General features: G+C 45.3%; 1 pseudogene; it reads left to right on the plus strand.

Moving 5' to 3' along the window:
* The first annotated feature begins 1,540 nt into the window (after nucleotides 1-1,540).
* LOC131825577 (galectin-related protein-like) lies at nucleotides 1,541-6,012 on the plus strand (annotated as a pseudogene).
* The last annotated feature ends 816 nt before the right edge of the window (nucleotides 6,013-6,828 follow it).

A 6,828-nucleotide genomic window follows, 5' to 3' on the forward strand; every position in this document is an offset into this window, starting at 1 on the left:
CTTCATTGGCTGAGCATTCAAGCATCTTTGGTGCTCAGCCACTCTACCTTTTAACTCCTGGGCTTCGTTTTCAGCTTTTTCCTTTACCAACCATGTGAGATGAAGGATTCTTTGTAAGATGTCAAAGACACCTTCTGGCTCTTCCACTTGGTTTTCAATTGTTAACTGTTCTCAGATTTTCATTATGTACCTGTAGGTCACCAATGCAACTATCTCTTTCCACTTATCCACATGTGTGTATATACTTATAAATATTTTACCTATAACATCTATCTATCAGTTACATATATATGATTTTCCTCTGCATACCCTCCAAGTGCCTGAATCATCCCAATAAGGGGATCATTCTTCCCCATCCACGCATCTCACCTGTGAAATGTTAAACACGGACCACCAGCTCATGCTGGCCTGTCCATACTCACCTAACACCTGGGATGTGGCCCTCATTGCCAGCTGGGTGTTGGGGTGATTGGTCCCCAAACTCTATCTTATTTACTCATCTCTCAGACCCTCCCTGGAAACAGATGCTGAGTTGGAACTAGGAGTGCCAGCGTCTCACTGGGGCAGAGGACTTATGAGAAGAAGGCAGCAGATGCCAGAGAGGGTGGGGAGAACTCCCAGCTACAGCGCAGACCTGCTCGGGTCTCAGCCTGCCTGGCAGGAAGCTCTGGAGCCCAGGCTTGCCCATTCGAGAAGGCTAGCCTTAGCGCCAAAACGGCCGACCTTATAACACCACCTGAAAAGAATGTGGTCTCAGCTGAAGCCCGAGCTTGATTCTGAAGGAGGCTACAGCTGAAGCTGTCAGCACACCACCAGCTCACCACCAGCTCTTGGCAGCGGGGCAGTGAGTGTTTTCTCGAAGAGCTGACAGGAACATCTCCAGGCAGCCACACAGACGGTGATGAGACCATCTGAGAGCTGTTTCTGTGCAAGCCTGTGCAGGGTGCCATCAAAGCATGGAGCCATCTCTCCTGTTCATAAAGTGGTGTTGGGTAGGAGTTTACCAAGATGGTAAGGTGGGAGAGGATTTTGCGGATGGAGGGAACCAAGTGTTCACAGACCGGTACAATGCAAAGCGTGGGAATGTTCTCAAAAACTAGAGAGAATTCAGTGGAGCTGAAGCTGCACTACCTTGTTGGCAAGAGGTAGAAATGACTGGAAGAATGACTGACAGATTGGGGGATGAAAGAAGGGAGTAGCTTAGGACGATGCCCTGCTTTCCAGGATGGTCATCTCTTTTAGCTGCTCACCTTCTCCCAAAAGATACTGGCCCATGTGCTTTGTCTTGCTCCACCAATTCCCTCTTCCCCACAACCTAAGGTCTCTTCTCCCGCTCCGGCCCAGGTCCCTCACACCATTAGACATCCCTCGTCCTCCTCTGACCACCTAATGCATAAATTCAAGAGACAACACGGGAAATGGGCCCTCGCAGAGACTGCTGGGCATTGCCTGGGATGGGGTGAGGGGGCCAGCTCAGTTGTTTAGCCCCTGTCCAGACCTTCACTTAGCCCTGGGCTGTGGGGCTCTTGGCCCTATAGAAATGGGTAGTCCAACAGGTAAGGCCTCCTCAGGCTGCCCAGACATGCCTGTCTAGCCCCTCCCTCTGCCCACTGTTCTCCTTTCTTCAGCCTTACTGAGCCCACACTCCTGTGATTTCCCACCCCAGGGCCCTCCCTCTGCTTGCCACGTCTAAACTTCAAGACCCAATTCAAATGGTGCCTCTCCGTTGATTTTCCCCACTTTGAGTATTTCTGTCCCCAATCTGTACTGGCTTCCCACGTGGGTATGCCCTTACTGGTATCCTTTGCCAGATGTCAAGAACCCAAAGACAGTGTCCATTCCAGGCAGGGCCTTGCTCAGAGCTGGGGAAAGGGAGGGTACAGCCAGGGGCCCATGCAGAAGAACAGGTCCTGGCCCTTCAGGGCAAAAGAAACCAAGCATCAGTGGCTCCACCACCACTAGTGCTGACCCAAAGACATGCCCAGCCTCTCACCAGCCCCATGGTTCTTAATATCTACAGGGATCCGTGCTCTCCTTTCATGATTAATCACTGCAACCAAGAGCCCAACTTGCAAACAGGTCACACCCTTCCCATTTGGGAATCCTCCTGGCTGCCTTCCCAGTGGCCCCCAACTGTGCCCTCTTCCAGACGGAGGGTCCCCAAGGATGTGCCTCTGTGTCATCCCAAGGAGCTCACTCACCAAGGTTTGGTTCCCAGCCTCGGGGAGTGACAAGGCCTCAGGACATCCTTGCACCAGAGGACACCAAGTGACAAAGCGTTATATGGGGTCACTCCTAAAGTGGGCTCAGGAGTTTCTCAGAAGGAAAACTTGAAAGAGAAAGACAGATTGTGACTGAAAAACAAGTACCAGTTTATGTAGCATATTTGCAGCTATGTTCTTTCTTTTTCTGTTCTTGCAGAGGGGAAAAGATGCAGAAGTAAACAGATGCTAGGTATGGGAAGCCCTCCCTTAGAATTAGCAGACAGTAGCCAAGGTGAAGTCCATATTAACCAGTAATCTGGGGTGAGTTACTACTCTGGGCTTTGCTTCCTCACCCATGAAATGGGCATCAGATGGGTTGTTGTAAAGATTAAGTGAGTTGATATATATGCCAAGTGCTTAGAACAGTGCCTTGGTATGTAATAATTGCCATTATTATTTGTATTACTTTTCCTAGGATGATTAGAATTGAGGCAACATGTGTGTGTGTTGACATATTTAATTAAAGGCCCAGAAAGGTATTGAGAGCATTCGCTTTCTGATGGAAAGGATGATTTAATCCACTCTAGCTTTGTGCAAACCATGAACAATTAAGCAGTAATTGAGAAGGTTAGCAAGAAAGATAATTGAGCACTGGATGTCTGTGTTCCTTATAGTCCTGTGTGTAATGACAGGTTTTTATATTTAGAGTGGAAAGTTATATGCTTTCTAATTTTAATGAAAAGTAATTTGTAATTTAAATGAAAATCATATTTGGTGAGGTCATGAGTTGTGAGAAATAAATTAAATGAGTTCAGAAAGAAAAAAAAGATGAAAAAAATTGAATGGATAGCATGATCCCAACTCCCTAATGTTAAAGCCCCTACATTTACGTCTGGAAAGTACAGCACAGTTGCTGACTGGTCCAGAGCTAGAACGCATACATAGATCAAGAGTCATCTGACATCTCTCCTACAAAAAGATCTATTTAACATGAAGGATGAGAGGCTTGTAATGGTTAATTTTTATGTGTCCACCTGACTGGGCTACCAGCACTCAGAAATGTGGTTAAACATTAGTCTGGGTATGTCCGGGAGGGTGAGATTAGCATTTCAGCCAGCAGGCTGCGTAAAGCCGATTGCCCTCCCCAATGTGGCTGGGCCTCATCCCAACCGCGAAGGGCCTAAATAGAAAAAGAAGGAAGAATTCACACTCAGTCTGTTGAGCTGGGGCATCTGTCTTCTCCTGTCCGAGACTGGGACTTATACCATTGATGCTCCTTGTTCTCAAGCCTTCAGACATGGACTGAAACTACACCACCTGCTGTCTCTCCAATTTGCATGGATTTCTCAGCATCCATAATCAAAGGAGCCAATTTTTTATAATAAATCTCTCTCTATACATATACACACACACATACATATACACATATACAGTATGTATAGTATACATGTGCCATAATACAGTATAGAATAGTATATAGTGTACATGTATGGTACACAGTATGCTGTATATGGGGAGGGTGTGTATGTACCATACGTGTATATGTAACACCACTGGTTCTATTTTTCTGGAGAATCCTGACTCACACATCTGTGTATCTGTGTGCGCATGTGTGTATGTGTATATGTACAGCCATATATGTAAAAGCACATACAAAAATATGTGTTTTTATATTGTCATTGTTTACTAAGGTGGAGGCTTAAACATCTGCGGACAATTTCAGACAGGGCACATGGGCTGAGAAACACTAAAATGTGCCGAGGAAATAGGCCGCCTCAGAGAGAATTTCCCATGATGGTGAAAAAGACTGGAAGAGCAAACCAGGCTGGAAATGACCCCCAAAGATTGGTAGTGGCTCAGGGTGCAATATTCATGACCCCAGATACTTGAATACACCCCAGCTCAGTCCTCCTGGCCTCAGGAAGCTACATCAAGACCAAAAAAAAAAAAAAAAAAAAGTCGTCGTCTTTTTGGACAGTGGACAATGCACAATCTACAAAACTTCGTTTGGAGCCCCAGCAAGCACTCACCCACAACAAGACAGCAGCCGCGGGAGAGGCTCTTCCCATCAGAACTGCTGGGGTGATTTCAGCTGCTGGTGATTTCATACTGCCTCAAACAGGAGACAGGATTTAGTGACTTGAATTGCCGAAAGCTCTAGGGCAGACAGAAGGTCCATAGGACTTTGATCCCCAGACCCCTACTCTGTTTTCCAGCATTTCTTTCCACCACCAGTGGCAATCCTTGCCACTCACATTTTGGATAGGATAACTGAAAGGGAAAACCCCTCCCTGTCTTCCAGCATTGCACATATCCATCCAACAGCATTAGCTAGAGCTGGATCCAGGCATTTCTCCTTACTTTCTCATCTTCTGACTTTCTCTCTGGTGCTCAAAAGAAGCCAAAACCCTTGGGCGCCTGGGTGGCTCAGTGGGTTAAAACCTCTGCCTTTGGCTCAGGTCATGATCTCTGGATCCTGGGATCCAGGCCAGCATGGGGCTCTCTCTGCTCAGCAGGGAGCCTGCTTCCTCCTCTCTCTCTGCCTGCCTCTCTGCCTACCTGTGATCTGTCTGTCAAATAAATAAATAAAATCTTTAATAAAAAACAAAAAAGAAAGAAAGAAAAAAAAAGAAGCCAAGACCCAAATGAGGTTATGAGCTATTGCCTAAAGTAAAAGAAAAAAAGTTAGTTTGTGATAATTGTCCTTAATCCTAAACATTGAGCAAAATGCTCAAATTCTATTTGTAATGATAAAAACCTGGGTGTGGCAGAAGGTTCCTTCTGACTCCTTCGGAGGCTGGAGAAATTCTCAGAGCACAGAAAAGCAGAGCAGAGCTCCTGGAACAGAGGGAAGACAGAGTTTCACGTGACCAAGTAGATTTATTCCTCTTAGGCCTCATCTAGCTTCCTATGGGAGCCAGTGCTTAAAGAGGAAAGATTCAGAATAGTTATTAGAGCTCATTCATTATTTATGCTTCTTAAGCATTTCTGTTTATTCTTAGAGCAACTGGGCAGAATAATTCTCAACTTAGCTTTCTTGTTATGTTTGTGAAACCCTAAATTGAAAGAGCTCCACCTGAAATGCAAATTAAAATGACAATGTGATACCCCAATAGAAAGATAGATAGATCTATCTGAATATCTAAAATTAGAAGGCCGCCTTCTACCAAACGCTGTACCAAGTGTCTGAATTCTCCCCAACCCTGCTCAGGACTGCCTTGGATCCCCGCCTGCCCATGCTCCTTGTCCCACGTCCCCTGCCTCCTCCGGGCTGCCCTCCCTCCCTTCTCCACCAAGTGTCCCAGTGCAAGAGGCTGGCCTGATCTGTGACCCACCGTGATGCAGTAGTAAAACTAGATGATGGGCATTTAAACAACTCCTTGGGCTCTCCAGTAAGAGATTGCGGTATTTCCCACGACTGTTAGTTCCATTTTGTGGGCACATTAAAGGGGCATGAGACCAGCCAAGAGGGTGTTGGTGGTGGGCATTGTAGACCTCAAGCCAGAGAGCTTTGCCATCAGACTGACCTCTGGTGACTCGGAAGACCCTCCTGCCAATGTGGCAATTGGACGCAAAGCTGTGTTCAAAATACAAAAATTCTTGTGTATCTGAGGAACTGTCAGCCATCCCTTACTTTCCATTCATCCTGGACCAGTCATTCAGGGTGGAAATTCTTTGTGAGCACTTATATTTCAGAGTGTCTGTAAATGGACACCAACTTTTTTATTTTTACCACAGCCTTTAAGCGTCATCAGCAGTTGATACCATGAAGATAAGCAGGGACCTCCAGATCACTAAGCTTGGCTGATATCATTTTAACCATGTCTGTTTCAAATTGGATCAGCTGCTACGGCTCCCCGTTAGTCTGGAGAAAGTGGCTTTGCAAGATCTGGAGACTCGAAAATAAAAACAAAAAGCAAGTTTCACTGTCTCTTCTTGCAGGGCAGTTTAAACCCAAAATGACAATATCAGACTGTGGTTTGCCTTTAGGAAGCTGTCAGAACAAAAACACTGAGCCATTATTAACAGAACAAAGTAATAAATTTATGCTGGATTTTATTCAGACTAAACTGAAAAGAAAAAAAAAACCTTATCAAATTGTACACTTTAAATATGAAGTTTATTGATTATCTGTTACACCTCAATAAAGCTGTTTGTTTAAAAAAAGAACCCCAAGGGCGCCTGGGTGGCTCAGTGGGTTAAGCCACTGCCTTCGGCTCAGGTCATGATCTCAGGGTCCTGGGATCGAGTCCCGCATCGGGCTCTCTGCTCAGCAGGGAGCTTGCTTCCTCCTCTCTCTCTCTGCCTGCCTCTCTGCCTACTTGTAATCTCTCTCTGTCAAATAAATAAATAAATCTTAATTTTAAAAAAAGAACCCCAAGAGTGGGAAAAAGAGGTGAGGAGTTAAAAAGTACAAACTTCCAACTATAAAATAAATGAATCATGGGGATGACATGTACAGCGTGGTGACAATAGGGAATAACATTGTCTTGAATACTTTTAAGTTGCTAAGAGTAGTTCTTGAAAGTTCCCATCACATACACGAACACACACAATTGTGTGTGTAGTTATGGATGTTAACTAGACTGGTTGTGGTGATCATTTCACAGTATATACAAATATT

This window comes from Mustela lutreola, chromosome 2 (genome assembly GCF_030435805.1).
Source record: "Mustela lutreola isolate mMusLut2 chromosome 2, mMusLut2.pri, whole genome shotgun sequence".
Lineage (NCBI taxonomy): Eukaryota > Metazoa > Chordata > Mammalia > Carnivora > Mustelidae > Mustela > Mustela lutreola.